The 20779-nt window shown below is 45.7% G+C and overlaps 1 pseudogene; it reads right to left on the bottom strand.

The window, feature by feature from the left end:
• Positions 1–14203: 14203 nt before the first annotated feature.
• On the bottom strand, positions 14204–14323 carry LOC134939178 (5S ribosomal RNA; annotated as a pseudogene).
• Positions 14324–20779: the final 6456 nt, after the last annotated feature.

Genomic DNA, 20779 nt, shown 5'->3' with positions numbered 1-20779 from the left:
ATTTTCTTGCCGTTTCTGAGTAGCTCCAGACCTACTCCTAGATTGCGATCAGCTCGATCCGTTTAGTTCCTGGTTTGACGTCACAAACACGCCCTGCGTTCGGCCAGCCACTCCCCCGTTTCTCCAGCCGCTCAGTTACCACCCAGAAACGCCCCTTTCCTGTCAATCATTCACCGATCAGCAGTGCGACTGAAAAGCGCCGCACTAACACCAGCAAATCTACTAAGTTTTTAGTTAAATAACTAAGCGCATGCGCGCTGCTTACCTTGCGCATGTGCATTTAGCAACAAATCGCAGGATAGCGAAAATCGGAAACGAGTGAACAACTCAGAATGACCACCCTTGTGCTGTGTTGTGGGCTCTTCATGAAGGATGCCAAAATCATTGTTGAGGTTGTCTTGTCAGTTTCACTTTTTGTGAAAGGATATCTAATTTGAATATCCAGCTGCTCTCTAAATGGAGAAGTCTTTTACCACAATTCCCTCCTCTATTGGATATTGGAATGTGATCAATATCTTATACTTGCTATACTGTGTCCTGCCTGAACACAGTCGCAAGCCACAGGTTGATCACAACCACTGGTCTCCAGAGCCATGCGTATTGAGGGCCGGTAATTAGCCATTCTTTCCCTGAACTGACACTCTGTCTTGCCCACATAGTAAAGACCACATGGGCAAGACTGTATACACTGTATATACTTCTCACATTGACAAAGGGGTTTAGCACCCCAAAACTTTGGTATTAATGCTGTGATTGTACAGTTTGTCTTTTGCAAGCTTCCAAGCGGCACTGTTATTTCAACCTCTCTGCATTAACCCACTCAGAGGGCACTGGGGCTTTTTACAGCACAGTGGAGTGCCGGGCTGTGTCTACAGTATAGATGTGCAGCGGGCATTTTTCGGGTTTTGTGTTTCAGTTTTGGATTCGGTTCCGTGGTCGTCTTTTGGATTCGGACGCGTTTTGGCAAAACCACCCTTAAGAAATTTTGACGGATTCGGATGCGTTTTGGATTCGGGTGTTTTTTCTCAAACACCCCTCAAAAACAGCTTAAATCATAGAATTTGGGGGTAATTTGTGGGGGTAATTTTGATCCTATAGTATTATTAAGCTCAATAACCATAATTTCCACTCATTTCCCGTCTATTCTGAACACCTCACACCTCACAATATTATTTTTAGTCCTAAAATTTGCACCGAGGTCGCTGGATGACTAAGCTAAGCGACCCAAGTGGGCGGCACAAACACCTGGCCCATCTAGGAGTGGCACTGCAGTGTCAGACAGGATGGCACTTAAAAAAATAGTCCCCAAACAGCACATGATGCAAAGAAAAAAAAGAAAAAGAAAAAAGAGGTGCAAGATGGAATTGTCCTTGGGCCCTCCCACCCACCCTTATGTTGTATAAACAGGACATGCACACTTTAACAAACCCATAATTTCAGCGACAGGGTCTGCCACATGACTGTGACTGAAATGATTGGTTGGTTTGGGCCCCCACCAAAAAAGAAGCAATCAATCTCTCCTTGCACAAACGGGCTCTACAGAGGCAAGATGTACACCTCCTCCTCATCACCCAATTCCTCACCCCTTTCACTGTGTACATCCTCCTCCTCACAGAGTATTAATTTGTCCCCACTGGAATCTACCATCACCGATCCCTGTGTACTTTCTGGAGGCAACTGCTGGTAAATATCTCCACGGAGGAATTTATTATAATTCATTTTGATGAACATCATCTTCTCCACATTTTCCTACACCGATCGCTGACAAGGTGACCGGCTGCACTAAACACTCTTTCGGAGTACACACTGGAGGGGGGGCAACTTAGGTAAAATAAAGCCACTTTGTACAAGGGCCTCCAAATTGCCTATTTTTCCTGCTAGTATACGTACGGACTGTCTGACATGTCTACAGTGATGCTGTCACTCATATAATCCTCCACCATTCTTTCAATGGTGACAGAATCATGGGGGTAATTCCAAGTTTATCGCAGCAGGAAATTTTTTAGCAGTTGGGCAAAACCACGTGCACTGCAGGGATGGCAAATATAACATGTGCAGGGAGAGTTAGATTTGGGTGGGTTATTTTGTTTCTGTGCAGGGTAAATACTGTCTGCTTTATTTTTACACTGCAATTTAGATTGCAGATTGAACACACCGCACCCAAATCTAACTCTCTCTGCACATGTTATATCTGACCCCCCTGCAGTGCACATGGTTTTGCCCAACTGCTGACAAAGTTCCTGCTGCGATCAACTCAGAATTACCCCCCATATGCAGTGACAGTAGACAACATGTCAGTAATCGTTGGCAGGTCCTTCAGTCCGGACCAGATGTCAGCACTTGCTCCTGACTGCTCTGTATCACCGCCAGCGGGTGGTTTTGGAAATTTTATCCTTTTCCTGGCAGCTCCTGTGGCGGTAAAAAATGAAGGAGGAGCTGTTGGCGGGTCACGTTCCGCTTGACTTGACAATTGTCTCACCAGCAGGTCTTTGAACATCTGCAGACTTGTGTCTACCGGAAAGAGAGATACAACGTAGGCTTTAAACCTATGATTGAACACAGTGGCCAAAATGTGGTGCTCTGATTTCAACAGATTGACCACCCGTGAATCCTGGTTAAGCAAATGAAGGGCTCCATCCACAAGTCCCACATGCCTAACAAAATCGCTCCGTTTTAGCTCCTCCAATCTCTCCAGCGTCTTCTGCAAAAGCCTAATGAGGGGAATGACCTGACTTAGGCTGGTAGTGTCTGAACTGACTTCACGTGTGGCAAGTTCAAAGGGTTGGAGAACCGTGCACAATATGGAAATCATTCTCCACTGTGCTTGAGTCAGGTGCATTCCCCCTCCTTTGCCTATATCGTAGGCAGATGTATAGGCTTGAATGGCCTTTTGCTGCTCCTCCATCCTATGAAGCATTTAGAGGGTTGAATTCCACCTCGTTACCACCTCTTGCTTCAGCTGATGGCAGGGCATGTTCATGAGTGTTTGCTGGCACTCCAGTCTTCAGCACGCAGTGGCTGAATGCCGAAAGCAGCCCACAATTCTTCGGGCCACCGATAGCATCTCCTGCACGCCCCTGTCGTTTTAAAAAAAAATTATGCACCACCAAATTAATTGTATGTGCAAAACATGGGATGTGCTGGGATTTGCCCACATGTAATGCACGCACAATATTGGTGGCATTGTCTGATATCACAAATCCCCAGGAGAGTCCAATTGGGGAAAGCCAATCTGCGATGATGTTCCACAGTTTCCATAAGAGGTTGTCAGCTGTGTGCCTCTTATGGAAAGCGGTGATACAAAGCGTAGCCTGCCTAGAAACGAGTTGGCATTTGCGAGATGCTGCTACTGGTGCCGCCGCTGTTTTTGCTGCGGGAGGCAATACATCTACCCAGTGGGCTGTCACAGTCCTATAGTCCTTAGTCTGCCCTGCTCCACTTGTCCACATGTCCGTGGTTAAGTGGACAGTGGGTACAACTGCATTTTTTAGGACACTGGTGACTCTTTTTCTGACGTCTGTGTACATTCTCAGTATCGCCTGCCTAGAGAAGTGGAACCTAGATTGAATTTGGTACTGGGGACACACTACCTCCATCAATTCTCTAAGTCCATGTGAACTAACGGTGGATACTGCATGCACGTCTAACACCAACATATGGGATGACGATCAACTCCCAGCAGCAACAACAGCAGCGCCAGCAGCAGTAGACGTACCACTCAAGGATCCATCAGAGGAATCCCAGTTAGGAGAGGACTCGTCAGACTTGCCAGTGACATGGCCTGCAGGACTATTGGCGTTCCTGTCTAAGGAGGAAATTGACATTGAGGGAGTTGGTAGTGTGGTTTGCAGGAGCTTGGGTACAAGAGGAAGGGATTTAGTTGTCAGTGGATTGCTTCCGCTGTCACCCAAAGTTTTTGAACTTGTCAATGACTTCTGATGAATGCGCTCCAGGTGACGTATAAGGGAGGATGTTCCTAGGTGGTTAACGTCCTTACCCCTACTTATTACAGCTTGACAAAGGCAACACACGGCTTGACACCAGTATTCCGCATTTGTGTTGAAATAATTCCACACCGAAGAGGTGATTTCTTTTGTATTTTGACCAGGCATGTCAATTGCCTTATTCATCCCACAGACAACAGGTGTCTCCCAGGGTGCCTGACTTAAACAAACCACCTCACCATCAGAATCCTCCTCGTCAATTTCCTCCTCAGCCCCAGCAACACCCATATCCTCATCCTGGTGTACAATCAACAGTGACATCTTCAATTTGAATATCAGGAACTGGATTGTGGGTGCTCCTTCCAGCACTTGCAGGGGGCGTGCAAATGGTGGAAGGAGCCACCTCTTTCCATCCAGTGTTGGGAAGGTCAGGCATCGCACCAACCGACACAATTGGACTCTCCTTGGGGATTTGTGATTTAGAAGAACGCACAGTTCTTTGCTGTGCTTTTGCCAGCTTAACTCTTTTAATTTTTCTACCGAGAGGATGAGTGCTTCCATCCTCATGTGAAGCTGAACCACTAGCCATGAACATAGGCCAGGGCCTCAGCCGTTCCTTGCCACTCCGTGTCGTAAATGGCATATTGGCAAGTTTACGCTTCTCCTCAGATGATTTTAATTTAGATTTTTGGGTCAATTTACTGAACTTATGCTTTTTGGATTTTAAAAGCTCTCTACTATGACATTGGGCATCGGCCATGGCAGACGACGTTGATGGCATAGAATCGTCTCTGCCATTACTAGTGGCAGCAGCTTCAGCACTAGGTGGAAGTGGATCTTGATCTTTCCCTATTTTACCCTCCACATTTTTGTTCTCCATTTTTTAATGTGTGGTATTTTATGCCAGTAATATATCTTGAATTAGATTGCAGTAATGTCTGGAATTAGATACCACTAGATAAATACCAGATACCACTGTGACTGGAATGATGATGACCTGTGCACAGTGGCAGGACACTACCACAGCACCCTACAGCAGCAAGATGCAGCACTGGACTATTAGTAATGTACTGTAGTATACTGAGCACCACAATGCAGCACAAGACAATGAGCAGTGATACTGAGCACTGATGAGGATACTAGAACTGACACTGAGCAGCAAGATGCAGCACTGGACTATTAGTAATGTACTGTAGTATACTGAGCACCACAATGCAGCACAAGACAATGAGCAGTGATACTGAGCACTGATGAGGATAATACTGAGAAGAACTGACACTGAGCAGCAAGATGCAGCACTGGACTATTAGTAATGTACTGTAGTATACTGAGCACCACAATGCAGCACAAGACAATGAGCAGTGATACTGAGTACTGATGAGGATACTAGAACTGACACTGAGCAGCAAGATGCAGCACTGGACTATTAGTAATGTACTGCAGTATACTGAGCACCACAATGCAGCACAAGACAATGAGCAGTGATCCTGAGAACTGATGAGGATACTAACTGAGAACTGACACTGAGCAGGAGAGACACACTACTAGTATAATACCCCTTTCACACCGCAAATATAACCTGGGATATTGCCGGGTCGAGCCAGCTCAACCCGGGTCGAAGTGCAGTCTAAAAGCACCACTTTTAAATATCCCGGGTCAAGTAACCCTACATTTCAACCCCGTATAAAAGCAGTGTTATACACGGGTTGGACCCAGGTCAATGTGCACTCTAAAGTGTCCAACCCGGGTTATTCAACCCTGCATTCATGTAAAAGTGCTGATTGGCTGTTCTTTGTGTGCCTTGATGATGTCAGCAGCCTGACACATGCTACACAGGAAAGAACAGAGAGCATTAAGAATTAAAGCTGTTAAGAATTAGGGGTGAGGTAGAGATTGCTAGGCAGCTTACTGCATACCTCCCAACTTATTAAAAGTACAAAGAGGGACCTTGGGGCGTGCCCGAAAAGGGGGCGTAGCCTATATGAAAGGGGCATGGTCTCGTGGCAGAGCGAGTCATGGCCCCCTTGTACCGTCACTGAGGGGGCATGCCCAGCACTCTCTGAGCTGCTGGTATGTCCCCTCTCCCTCTGTCATCTGTGAATAGATGCTATGCGCATGCGCACAGCGTCAATTCACCGCTGTTCTGCTAAGCAGTGCAGCAATGACACTAGCCTCCCAACTGATCCCCCACCGCGGGACACTGCGGGCCGCGGGTGGGACAGTCCCAAAAAACGGGACTGTCCCGCGAAAATCGGGACAGTTGGGAGGTATCTTTCTACAACAGTTAAAAATGCAATTTTATATAAAAGCATAGCTCTGTCAGCCATGATTCCTGCAATGCTGTGAGCTGTCCCCACCCTCTCATTTTGTCCCCTTCTGACACCCATCTTTCTGAGCCAAAAAGAGTCCATTTAAAATGAAATCCATGGTGTTTTAATTGCTGACCCGAGTTGAGTTAAAACGAGCCAACCCTGCAATAACCCAGGTTGAAAGTGTAGTGTGAAACGGTCTGACCCGTGTCTGACCCGGGTTCAAAATACTGGGTCGGACCCAGGTTTGCGGTGTGAAAGGGGTACTACTGAGCAGCAATAAGTAAGCACTGATACTGAGCACTGATATTGAGATTTCCACTGAGAGAACGTAGCCACGTTCTCTCCGCTCTCTCTACAATGCACGAGTGAAAATGGCGGCGACGCGCGGCTCTTTATATGGAATCCGAATCTCGCGAGAATCCGACAGCGGGATGATGACGTTTTCCATCGTTCCGGATTTCCAAGTCAGGCGGGAACAACCGAGCCTGCCTCGGACCCGTGTAAACCCCGCTCATCTATAGTCTACAGTATATATATATATATATATATATATATAAAACACTCACTTCTCCAGCGATGCAGAAAAAGTAGACAAGCCAGCACTCACGTGTAGATGAAAGAAAAGCAGGATTTATTCCTTAACCAAACGGCATGGTGAAGTACAGCAAATACAGCAAACACAGCCCGACAGCTGTTTCAACAGACTGGTCTTCCTCAGGGGCTAACCGCACTGTTGTCAGAACACGAAATATAAGCCTCAAATGGCTCCACAATCAACCCAGCAGCATCAGGGCATGGGCTGAGACAAGTCCGGGCATGTCTAGTGCATCCCCTGCTGTCTCCTCCCACTCCATGACACTGGTAACTAAGCTAAACAAACCCGGTATCATGCATAGCAATGGCTACGGAGCACGGCAAAACGTGCGGCGAGTGGTCTCAGCAGCCTGACCAGTAAATGGCATGCTGATAGTGAGGGAAATTGCAAGGACGCTGTATATCAAAACAGAAGTGAATTAAATGAAGTGATGTGTTTAAAAAAGTAAAAGGAATAGTGCTAAAGGGGGGCGTGGCCAGGACGGGCATGGAGTAGCACACACAACGTGCAGCTCTCCAGCCAATACATCCTGAAAACCCATCCTGTTGATCCCCCGGGGACTGACCTGCGTCCTTGGGCCAGGTGAATGACTGGTGCCCCCCCTGGAGTGCCCTGGACCGTTTGCTGCTGCTCTCCCCGACCGTTTTGCGAGCCGTCCTGAGTGTGGCCGGACGAGGCCTGAACCTGCTGGGGACGCCGCAGGCCCGCGCTCCCCATCCACCCGGAAGTTCGGCTCCATCATCTCCGACCGCCGCTAACGCGGCCGCTGCAGACGGCTACGTGGACACACAGCACACCGCTCCGTCCAGCGGTGCGGACTCCTGGGGCAGCCTCTGAGTGATACTCTGCCCGCCCTGTGGTGCCTGACCGCGCTGACCCGCGGACCGCTCCCTGGGCCCCTGCTGCTGCATATATGGACGCTGCCCACGCCGGAGGTACGGGGATTTGTCTCCTGCTGCGGGGGGTGCCCCTGCTGGGAACCTGTGCTGGGAGTGTCACCCTCTCTCCCCCCTCTCCTATCCTGGATGCAGTAAAGTGGATGCCCTGCCAGTATAAATATTGCTACAGGACCTGAGCTCCCCTGCCAAGCCCAGGATTATTAAGGGACCTGCCTCACTGTGCCTTAAAGGGATAGCGACCGCTCAAGGGGAAGTTGCCTTATCCTCTGTTTTGACCCGCAGCACTCTCCAAACCCGCTGTGCCAACATTTAGCGACACACCTAAGAACGCTGGTCCTTCTATATATATATATATATATTCTTCCCGCACCTCCTGGCCCTCTCACAGTGTGCTGTTGCCTGTGCCTCCTCTCTTTGCCTGCATTGCTTTGATATATAACTGGCTGAGAGCGGCGGCATTGTGTTATCCAAAATGATGAAAGGCCGCCAACAGAGTGCGGCGGCGGGCGCAATGGAGAAATATGTCCGCAATCCCGGTCCTCAACAGCAGAGGAGGGAGACTACACAATCTGAGACGTCGCCCCCATCTCCTACACACAGCACGGCTTCGTCTGAACCGCCCGATGCTGCATTACAGAGAGTGTTAGATGCCGTGACTGCTAGCGAGGCCCGCTTGGCTGATAAAATTGGGCAGGTGCAGTCTGACCTCTCCATCATCCATCAGGACCTTCAGCGGGTGAGGGAGAGGGTGGGTGAGGCCGAAACCCGTATCTCCAATGTCGAGGACACTGTCACCCCGTTGGGACGGCGTACTGATGCTTTGGAGTCTCAGATGACTGAGGTGCGCAAAAAACTGACAGATATGGAGGGACGCTTACGGCGCAATAATGTCCGCTTCATTGGCCTGCCCGAGAAAGAGGAAGGCTCATTACCAGAAGAATTTCTAGAAAAATGGCTTCGGAATGCATTCGGGTCCGAAGAATTCTCGCCTCATTTCACAATAGAACGAGCTCATAGAGTCCCGATGCGCCCATTACCTCCGGGGGCTCCACCCCGTACCTTCATCGCCAAGTTCCTCCACTTCCGTGACCGGGACACTATTCTGAAACTTGCCCGCACGAAAGGCCCTTTAAAATGGAACGGGTCGCCAATATCGGTCTTCCCGGATTTCGCGGTGGAGGTGCAGAAAGACAGGGCCCAATTTCTACCTGTTAAGAGAAGACTCCGTGAACTCGACTTGCCATACGCTATGCTCTTTCCATCGAGACTGCGAGTGGTGGCGGATGGTGAAACAAAATTTTTTGCGACACCTCGAGAGGCATCAATATGGCTGGATAGACGCTTCCCGGCGAGACGAGCTCTTGCTGATCCCTGATTTATCCCTGTGACTCTAGTTGCATGTGATTTCCTGTGCAGGATATGCTTCGGTGTATATTTGCTGGGGGGCTGCGGGATGAGGCAATGTTTAATTATCTATATATTGCTCTTTGGGGATGTGGGGGTGGAGGGGGGGGGGATAATATTTTGCCTGATTTTTCGTCTCATATAGGCCAATTATATTTCTACTGCTGGGTTGCGGGGGTTGGGGGGGCTGGGGGGGGGGATGTATCTATGGTCCACAAATATCCGATAGTATTCTGTTTTTAAGTCCCGGGGGGAGACTTTATATGTTTCGCCCCCTTTTTTTCTGTCTTTTAGGGGTGATTTTGTTTAATGGCTGAGAGTGTTTTTGTTTGTGTTTGGTTTTCTCTTTTCTCAGGGCCATTAGATTCTTGGCTCCACCCAGAATATAGCTCGTTGTGTGCTTTGGGTTTGAGTCAGTGTTCTGTTTAGGGATCCAGGTATGCTGCAGGTTGGGAGTAGTGTACAGGGCGGGGGGAGATGGGAAGTTAAAGGCTTTGGTTATTTTTTGTATAGATGTATGGAGTTTGTGTACGAGTGGCTTACGAATCTATTCACTGAGCGGTGGTGCCTGGTAATTCTGCACCGCGAGGGTGGATCTGGCTGGCTGCGGGCTATGGCCCCTATTCTCATTGTGGCGACTCCTCATGGCTGGCCTTAGGGTGCTGTCATGGAATGTGCGGGGACTTAACGACAAGATTAAACGATCTCTTGTACTTCGACAAATCAAACAGTACACCGCTGACGTGGTATGTCTTATGGAAACTCACCTGGTGGGCAGTAAGACCCTTGCCATAAAGAGACCTTGGGTAGGTTGGGCATTCCACTCTACACACACTTCTGCCTCTAGGGGGGTCTCTATCCTTGTAAAAAAGACTGTTCCCTTTGTGCTGGACTTAGTACAATCAGACCCATGGGGGAGATATGTGTTTTTAAAGTGTAGAATTCATTGCAACCCTATGCTTTTATTAGCCATATATGTGCCTCCCCCGTACTCCTCCGAAGTCCTGAAAAAAGCTGCAGGATTTATGGCCTTGTCCCCGGGAACACCTGTGGTATGTCTGGGGGATTTCAATAATGTGTTAGATATAGCAATGGATAGATTCTCTGCTACTCCCTCGGGTCCACATTCCGGCAGGAACGGCTTTGCTGAAGTTGTCTCGGGGCTGGGCCTGGTCGATCCCTGGAGACTGAGACATCCATCAGTTAAACAATATTCATGCTTTTCACACTCCCACTCCTCGTTCTCTAGGATTGACCTGGCCCTTCTATCGAGCGATTTGATTCCCAAGGTTCGGGATAGCAGATATGAGACTAGAGGTATATCGGATCATTCTCCTTTAACGCTGGTCTTGGAGTTTGGTTGCTCTGGAGGCCAGGCTGTGTGGAAGTTTAATCCGTTTTGGCTTGTACATATGGGAGATGGCTCCGATTTGGTGGCTGCATGGCGGGAATTTTTTGAGTTAAACAAGGCTGGGCAATCTATCTCTAATCTATGGGATGCGTTTAAGGCCTTTTTGCGGGGAACCTTAATTAAACGAGTGGCTAATTTAAAATCCTTTTTTAGGCACCGGGAGTCCGAACTGGAGACCCTAAGTGTTGCTGCAGAAGCACAATATTTACAGGATTGTTTGGATAGTTCCAAGACTGCATGGTTGTCAGCCCAAGGGGAGTGGAGGGAATATCTCATGGAAAAGACTCAGCATAGACTCCTCTTCTCCTCTCATGCCTTTTATGCTTCTGGGGATAGACCGGGGTCGTATTTAGCCGCTCTGGCACAGGGAGAGAGATCTTCTAACACCGTGGTTGAAATTGAGGCCTCAGATGGTACCACTATATTGCAGACTCCACAGATAGCATCGGAATTTGTGACCTATTATAGGCAATTATACAGCTCTAAATTAGATTGTACCCCGATGCAATTAGATGAATATTTACAGACTATACAGATCCCCTTGCTGACTTGTGAGGCACATGACTTCCTCGAGGCACCTATTTCGCCAGAGGAGATTGTGGCTGCTATCAATGCTGCTCCCAATGGGAAGGCTTCGGGACTAGACGGCATACCGTCTGAGCTCTATAAACATCATTTAGATTTTTTTGTCCCCCAATTACTTGAGTTATATAACCAAATATTTACACAGGAATCTCTCCCATTATCTATGGCGGAGGCATTGATTATTGTCCTCCCGAAGCCAGACAAGGATCATAGGAAGGTTGATTCCTATCGACCTATTTCCCTTCTGCCGACCGACATTAAAATTCTGGCCAAAATCCTGGCATGTAGACTAAATCAGGTCATCACGCATATTATACACCCCGACCAGACGGGGTTTATGCCCAACAAATCAACATCCATTAATCTCAGACGTTTATTTACCCAGCTACAGATCCCCCGTGAGGCATCCTCATCCATAGTTGTATCATTGGATGCCGCTAAGGCCTTTGATTCTGTGGAGTGGGAATACCTATGGAGCATCATGCGAAAGTTTGGTATAGGCCCTAACTTTATTAAATTTGTTCGGTTGATGTATTCATCTCCCATGGCCAGAGTGGCGGTAAATGGTTTTGTATCACACTCCTTCCCTTTGTCTAGAGGTACGCGTCAGGGGTGCCCACTGTCCCCTACCCTGTTTGCTATGGCCATTGAACCCCTTGCATGCCTACTGCGGGCGAACCCTGAGATTTTTGGTTTTAAAGTGGGCACCAGGGAGGAGAAGATAGCTCTATATGCCGATGATATCCTGCTATTTGTGGATCGCTATGCTGAGTCTATGCCTAGGATTTTAGAAATTATTAATACATTCGGGTGTTACTCTGGGCTCCTGATTAATTGGGAGAAATCCTCCATTATCCCACTTCAGGGCGTGGTTCCTACATCCCCATTGCTTGCTCTCCCGTTAAGATGGGTGAACTCCTTTAAGTATCTAGGCATTTGGGTATCTAATGACCCTCATAAATTTACCTCCCTCAATGTCGCACCGCAAATAGCTTATCTTCGCAATAAAGTGAAGGTCTGGGGAAAATTGCCCCTGACAGTCACAGGGAGGGTTAACATGGTGAAAATGGTCTTTCAGCCCAAACTCCTGTACATTCTACAACAATCCCCTGTATATATCCCTCAGAGGACTTTCAAACGAATTGATGGTTTATTATCTTCCTTGGTCTGGGCTAGTAAACGGGTACGGTTGAAGCTTAATACTTTGACCAGGTTAAAAACTTCGGGGGGATTGGCTCTTCCCAACTTTCGTTTTTATTACTTTGCAGCACAATTAGCACACCTCTGGGAATGGGTTAATGATTCTGACATATCGAGTCTGCATTCGCAGTTGGTAATGCAGGAATATCCAGGTGGTTCCCCATTGAGATTGCTTCTCTGTGGAAGCGTCAAAATGTCGGCACTTCCGCTCATAAAACAATATATTACTATTTGGAAGTTGGTGCACTTAATACTGCAAGGCCAGGGTATTGACCCTGACACTCCACTGGACAACAAATATGGATTGCCCGAGCTGTGTCAGCTTCAAATCAGGGGGGTGTGGGAACCATGGGGAGTAGTCTCGCTGGGACACTTATATACTGACGGGTTTTTTAGATCCTTTCAACAGCTTCAACATGAATTTAATGTCCCCTCTGCATATTTTTTTCGCTTCCTTCAATTGCGACATGCTATGTCTGCCCAATTCACTGATGGCCCTCCGGCGCTTACTGATTCCCCGGTTAAATTACTGTTGCAGACGGTGGGACCCGGACATTTAGTTTCCAAAATATACGGCCGTTTACTTCAAATGCACCATATAGACCCCCTTATCTCCCTTAGGACTAAGTGGGAGTCGGATCTGGGTCCATTATCGGATGACATATGGGAGGGTGCTCTGGGATCGTGCCGGCTTTCAACTTCATCTGTCCGATATCAGCAAATTCAGTTGTACGTGCTACATAGGGTATATATGACCCCAGTGAGGCTGTCACGTATAGGGGGATCCCATAGCTCAAAATGTCCCAAATGTGGTAGTCTGGGAGCAGACTTTTGGCATATGATCTGGCTATGTCCCTTGGTGACGGTTTTTTGGGAGGAGGTTATGCGTGCTATAGTTGATACAGGTATCCCCTCTTCAGTACTTACACCTATCTCCTGTATATTAGCGGCTATGGATGAGGAGGTTCTGGATCCGCTCAGTCGACGCTATATTGTGAACCTCTGTGCTTTGGCCAAGGTATGCATAGCCAGACTGTGGTTGGCTAATGAAGCCCCAACCCCACAATCCTGGGTCTCTCTGGTTAACACCTCTGTTACGCATGAAAAATTTGTATATCTAGCCAGGAATGCGGAAAAAAAATTTGTTGCTATATGGGGAAGGTGGATGAGTTCTCGATATTTTAGTTCACGGTTAAGTGCAGCTGAGCCCTAGAATTATTTAATTAGCAGTTAGGGTTGCCTTCAGTGGGAGTTCGTTGGAATGTATGGCCCGCGGCCGGCCGGGTACCAATGTGTGATAATACCGTGGCACAGTGGAATACGATATGTGTAAAACTTATAGGAACACTGGGTCATCACTGCTCGGTTGTTATATAACTTTGATTGGGATACGTGTTCGCACGCCCTGATATGCCATCTATACACAAACGTAAGCCTATTACTAAATTGATTTTGTTGCTTTCTAATTGTTTTTTTTATTTTAGTTTGTAATTGTTAGGATTGTTATGTATTGCCATTGGCAATGTTAAAATGAAAACTCAATGTAAAACCCAATAAAAATCTATTGAATTTAAAAAAAAGGAATAGTGCTAAAGCTCAGCAGAACAGGGTTCCCTGAAAGTGCTGGCTAGAAAGTGCAGGGTGCAAAAAGCAGGAAGGAATGACAGGTCTAATAGAAATAATAGCAGGTGACACAAGGACAACCCTCAAAACAACCTACTGCAAAGCAGTGCCCACTTGTTACAGCTATCAATATAAATAAGAATATATGTGCAAAAAGAATCCAAACTGCCCTATTGGGGAGAAAACCCACAGAATGCACAATGTCCGCTGCCTTGTGGTATTAAGTGAATGATGTACAGCACCCAGTATTCCCAGATCGTCACCGATACTGGTACTGACTGGGCCCAACACTGCTTAGTTTCCAAGATCAGCTGGAATTGGACGTTTGCCAGTGTGGTATGGCTGTAAATATCACTAGACCAACATATGTTGTCTACTGGGGAATCCCATATAGGCAGCTGGAATCTTATACTGCTAAATACAACACCAAAGATGGACAATAAGCTGCACATAGTGAGCAAGAGAGGGTCTGCATGGTGGATGTTGAAAGCGAGGGTGAAAGGAAAGGTGTCACTGCTAGTGAAGTGGGGACCTGTCAGGATCGAGTCTCTAGATATATAAAGACACACGGCGGTGTCTGACAGCACATAGCATGCAAAGAACATCAATGACAGGACACACAGCGGTGTCTAAGAAAATTAAACCAAACAGCGGAATGCAGAGTCCAACAAAAAGTCACTATATGTCACAGGAAACAACCTAAACGAAAATCTTCATTGAGGCCAATTGGAGTAAGGCAATTAAGTCTGTGTATCCATTGTAGTTCTCGTTGTAGCAAAATTCTGTCCCGATCACCCCCACGTTGTAGGGGCGGTATGTGATCAATAATACAACATTTGAGCTGGTTAACATTATGATATGCATCCTTGAAGTTTCTTGCGACCGGTAAATTAGTAAAGTCTTTTGAGGTGTCTGTGGCAATTAAGCACTTCTTGATAGATGAGCGGTGAGCCGTTTTTTCATCATTCTACTAGTCTTGCCGACATACAGACGGTTGCATGGGCATCTCAAAATGTAAACAACAAATCTGCTGTTACAGTCCAGCCTATATTTGATGGAATATTCCCTCCCATCAGTGGGATTTTTGAAGCGATTGCCTATTATCAGAAAAGAGCAATTCGAACATCCTGTACACTTAAATACTCCCGGTTTGGTGGTAAGCCAATTGGACATCTGTCTAGGTTTCCGCTGTTAAAAGTCTGTCTTGACCAAAAGGTCCTTGAGATTAGGTCCTCGTCTATAAACAAATCTTGGTATCAGAGATAAGTCTTTTTTCAATGTCGGATCACTGGAGATCAAATGCCAATGTTTCCCGATGCGGTTACGTATAAAGGCTGATGCCGTGGTGAACATACTGGAAAAATTGAGCCTATCCTGATCTTTATTGGTGGGGTCAGTTTTCACATGTAGAAGTTCCGTTCTGTTAAGTTTCTCAATCCGCGATAAAGCATTATTGATTTCATTCTTGGAGTATCCTCTGTCCAAGAATCTCTGGCACATAGATTCCAAAGATCCTGATAATTCCTTTGGATTAGAGGTGATGCGTATCACCCTCAGCAGTTGAGAGAAAGGCAAGCCCTTTTTCAAAGGTGCTGGATGAAAACTGGAGTGCAATAAAAGAGTGTTGCGGTCAGAGTCCTTACTGTAGATTCAAGTTAGCAATGTATTATTCTCCTTTTTGATGGTCACATCCAAAAAATTAATTTGTGTTTTACTGAAGGTCAAACTGAATTTGATGGTTCCAGGGAGGGCATTGAGTTCATTGATGAATTCCAAAAGATGTTCTTCACTGCCTTGCCAAATAAAAAATAAATCATCGATGTATCGTACATAAAATGCTAAAAAGTGACAAAAACGTGAATTACCAATGATGTGCACCTGCTCATATGCTGCCATAAAAATGTTGGCATAAGAGGGCGCCATGTTGGAACCCATGGTGGTCCCTTTTTTTCTGCAAGTAGAAACAATTTTCAAAAAGAAAATAATTTTTGTTGAGGATGACGTCAATGAGTAACATAAGAAAGGAGACTGGTGGTCCAAAATATGCATCGCTGTTGTTGAGAAGATCTCTGCATGATTCAATACCCTGTATATGGAGGATGTTGGTGTAGAGACTGGAAACGTCCAAAGTGACAAGCAAGGTATCCTCTGTCACACTCTGCACTTCTTCTAATTTCCTTAAAAAGTAAGAGGTGTCCTCTATATAGCTGGATGTTCTCCTAACCAGTGGTTGTAGATAAAAGTCGACCAATTGGTAAAGGGGCTGACACAGGGACCCTCTGGCCGAGATAATAGGTCGTCCAGGAGGCTGAGTTAGTGATTTGTGTATTTTTGGAAGTGTATACAAAAATGGAATTTTGGGATGTGTGGTGGTCAAAAATCCAGCTGTGCTTTGATTGATATAGCCATTTTTGAGTCCCATTTGTATAATAGAGTCAATCTCTGTTTTGTACACTCCTGTTGGATCGTAAGTGAGTTTCTGATAACACATGGTATCAGAGAGCTGGCTGTTGGCCTCCCGTATGTAGTAGTCGTAATCAAGAAGTACGATTCCTCCGCCTTTGTCCGCAGCTCTGATGATTAACTGGGTATCGTTGCGCAATGAGTCAATTGCTTTTCTCTCTCCCAATGTGATGTTGTGATGGTTAATTCTTTGGTTGGCGATGTATGGAATGGTATCCCTTTTGAGAACCCTCATAAAAGTGTGTAAAGAAGGGTTTTGTGATGGTGGGTCAAATAGGCTTGGCTTTTTTGGTAAACTTGACTGGTTGGTTGAGGATGTTGATCCTGAATCGAGGTTAGTTCCTGCAAAAAAAATCTTTAAACCAAAGTTGTCTGCCAAATTTGTAAAGATCTACATGCCATTTAAATTCATCCTGTGTTACTGTGGGAACAAAGGATAGGCCTTTGTTCAGAATGGACAGTTCGTCAGGTGTTAGGAATGCTGGGACAGATTGAAGACTACCATTTCTAATTGTGTTTTTGTTGTCTTTTCCTTTCTTTTTCTCCCACCTCGACGGATGGGTACAGCGGGTTTTTTGGCAGTCTTCTATTCCTGGAGGATCTCGGTAAAGATGTAAAGTTTTGGCCAGAGGTAGATGGAGCGTCTGAGTCACTTGCCGAAGTTTGGGACTGGCTGTCAATGTCTGTAAAGGGTAGTATAGGTCTTCTGCCACGTTGGAACTGTGGTATATATATATATATATATTTATTTAGACAGGTGTGAATAACATGCTGCAAAGTAATACTACTTACAAAAATAGAAGTAATAGTTCATTTTTATCAACTAACAAAATGCTAAGTGAATGAACAGAAGGGGAATCTAAATCAAATGAATATTTGGTGTGACCACTTTTTGCCTTCAAAACAGCATCAATTCTTCTAGGTACACTTGCACAGTTTTTGAAGGAACTTGGCAGGGAGGTTGTTCCAAACATCTTGGAGAACTAGCCACAAATGTTCTGTGGATGTAGACTTGTTCGAATCCTTCTTTCTCTTCATGTAACTCAGACAGACTCAATGATGTTGAGATCAGGGCTCTGTTGGGGCCAGAAAATAATGAAAGCGCTGTCCAAATTATAAGAGTATTTTTATTAAAAATGAATTTCTAAAAATGCTGAATACATCCACATTAATATTATCTAAAAGGTATCCATTAAATCAATCAATATTCATATGTATTTTGGGGACTCCTTTTGTGTCCCCACACCACTTCTAGATAGTATGACTATGCACAGTGGATACAGTTTCAATAGATCTTATCATCTCATTAGAGCAACCAGTATTCTATAGCCTAGAAATAAATCTTCCCCTCCATTTACAACAATAGATAGTGACTGAAAATCCTTTCTAATTCTCCTAAATTCAAAGAACCACAGTCCCAGTTGTTAGTGTCAGATCTGAAATAATAGATAATTTATAGGGTCCCGTGACCGGGAATTTCTGTTGTTCTGAACTTTCAGTGTCTCTGAATTTTCACTAATAATTTGTTTGGGATCACCAATAGTTGCTTAATCAGTGCATGCTTTATCGGGAATGTTCAGAATGTTTATCTAGTAATCTTTCACGGGCGTCCCCGTGTCTTTAGATAATGTATAGTCTGATCCCCTTTTTTAAGATAGCAGTAATCGGTGTGATCCTTATCAGGCTGTATTCAAAATAAACTGGTTGTATCTCACCATGTAGTTGCGGCTGCGTCTCTCCAAGGGCATGTAGTTCTTATTCCAAGCGCACTGCACCGTCTCCTCGCCGTTGGTGATTCGGCAATCACCTTGCAGTATCCAGCAGAGTGTTACTTGCGGCTGCGCCTCTCGTTGGAACTTATCCTTTGCCGTCCCAAGTATAATGGCCCGCCTTCCACTGTCCAGGTCGCGCTGTCAGCATTCACTGCAGACCTCAGGACGGGTAGCTGTATTCTAGGCCGGGCTCACCGTGTCACATCTACTTTGGTTGGCAGGATTAGAAGCCCGTGCAGGATACTCCTATGCCGCTTTTAAAACTTTTATCCACAATGCTCGGGAGCAACTCTCTGTTGGGGCCATATCATCACTTCCATGACTCTTTGTTCTTCTTTACGCTGAAGATAGTTCTTAATGACATTGGCTGTATGTTTGGGGTCCTTGTCATGCTGCAGAATAAATTTGGAGACAATCAGATGCCTAACTGATGGTGTTGCATATTGGATCTCTGGCTCTAGCCCTGGCCTTGGGTGGCCTAGAAGGGTGGGGGGACCCCATTATTAGAATCCCCGACGAGGGCTGACTAGTTTGGGGGGGGGAGAGTAATGCTACGGTTGCCGGGACCAATATAAACGAGTACCCTGGCTATGGCATTACCTCCCTGGCTTGTGGAGGTGCTGGTTTAAAAAAATATAGGGGGACCCTAGGTCTCCCCCAACCCATATTTTTGGAATCAGGACCGGTCCAAGAGCTCGGTGCTGGTTGTTAACATACAGGGGGAGCTCACATTATTATTAGTATTATTTTCTTTATTTTAATTTGATTTAAGATCTCACTCATCTACGCATGCTTCTGTTAAACTCGCTAGCCAGAAGTAGGTCTGTATTTCTGCATTTTTGGGGGATTTTTTGTAATGTTTTAGGTGCAAGTTGTCTTATTACATTGCCTGAGTTTTATGTGTGCAATGGCAAAACATCTGGATGCAAGTTTTGCCATTGCGAGTTGCAGGATTGTAGGAAACATGCGAGTTTGCATATTCCTGCATCCTATTGCATTGTGCAAGTTCTAAAAAACACACACTTTTTATAAACTCCGACCCTATTACATCTTGTCACATATGTGAACAACAACCAATTTAATTGCCACAAAATAGAGATTTTCATCCCAAACTAGAGATGTGCGGCTAGCACTTTTCGTGTTTTGTGTTTTGGTTTTGGTTCTAATTCCACTTTCATGTTTTGGTTTTGGCTTGGTTTTGCCAAAACCACCCTTTCGTGTTTTGGTTTTGGTTTTGGATCTGGATGATTTTTGAAAAAAAATATAAAGACAGCTAAAATCACAGAATTTGGGGGTAATTTTGCTCCTACGGTATTATTAACCCCAGTAACACTCATTTCCACTCATTTTCAGTCTATTCTGAACACCTCACACCTCACAATATTGTTTTTAGGCAAAAAGGTTGTACCGAAGTTACTGGATGACTAAGCTAAGCAACACAAGTGGACAACACAAACACCTGGCCCATCTAGGAGTGGCACTGCAGTGTCAGACAGGAGGGCAGATATAAAAAAAGGCCCCAAACAGCACATCATGCAAAGAAGAAAAAGAATTGCAATGAGGTAGTTGTATGACTAAGCCAAGTGACACAAACAATTGGCCCATCTAGGCGTGGCACTGCAGTGGCAGACAGGAGGGCAGATATAAAAAAAAGTCTCCAAACAGCACATCATGCAAATAAGAAAAAGAATTGCAATGAGGTAGCTGTATGACTAAGCCAAGCAACACAAACAATTGTCCCATCTAGGCATGGCACTGCAGTGGCAGACAGGAGGGCAGATATAAAAAAATAAAGGCCCCAAACAGCACATCATGTAAAGAAGAAAAAGAATTGCAATGAGGTAGTTGTATGACTAAGCCAAGCAACACAAACAATTGGCCCATCTAGGCGTGGCACTGCAGTGGCAGACAGGAGGGCAGATATAAAAAAGGCCCAAAACAGCACATCATGCAAAGAAGAAAAATAATTGCAATGAGGTAGTTGTATGACTAAGCCAAGCGACACAAACAATTGGCCCATCTAGGCGTGGCACTGCAGTGGCAGACAGGAGGGCAGGTATAAAAAAAAAGGCCCCTAACTGCAAAGAAGAAAAAAAGGTGCACCGAGGTTGCTGTATTACTAAGCTAAGCGACACAACCACCTGGCCCATCTAGTAGTGTCACGCAGTGGCTGAATGAAACCAGTGGGCCGCAATTGTTTGGTCCACTGACAGCATCTCCAGCACGCTCCAGTGACTTTTAAAAAAATCTGCAATTGGTGGACTTATACGGCAGTACCCCAGGACTAATACAGCATTACCCCTGGACTCATATGGCAGTGTCACACAGGATGGCACTTTTAAAAAACTAGGCCCCAAACAGCACCTCATGCAAAGATGTTGAAGAGATGCAATGAGGTAGCTGTATGACTAAGCCAAGCGACATAAACAATTCCAACTGGAATTATACGTCCAAATCACTGGAATTATATGTCCAAATCACTGGAATTAATTGGAAAAATCACTGGAATTATTTGGCAAAATCACTGGAATTCATTTGCAAGATCACTGTAATTATACGTCCAAATCACTG

This window comes from Pseudophryne corroboree, chromosome 6 (assembly GCF_028390025.1).
Source record: "Pseudophryne corroboree isolate aPseCor3 chromosome 6, aPseCor3.hap2, whole genome shotgun sequence".
Taxonomy (NCBI): domain Eukaryota; kingdom Metazoa; phylum Chordata; class Amphibia; order Anura; family Myobatrachidae; genus Pseudophryne; species Pseudophryne corroboree.
This window is presented reverse-complemented; position numbering and strand designations above follow the sequence as displayed.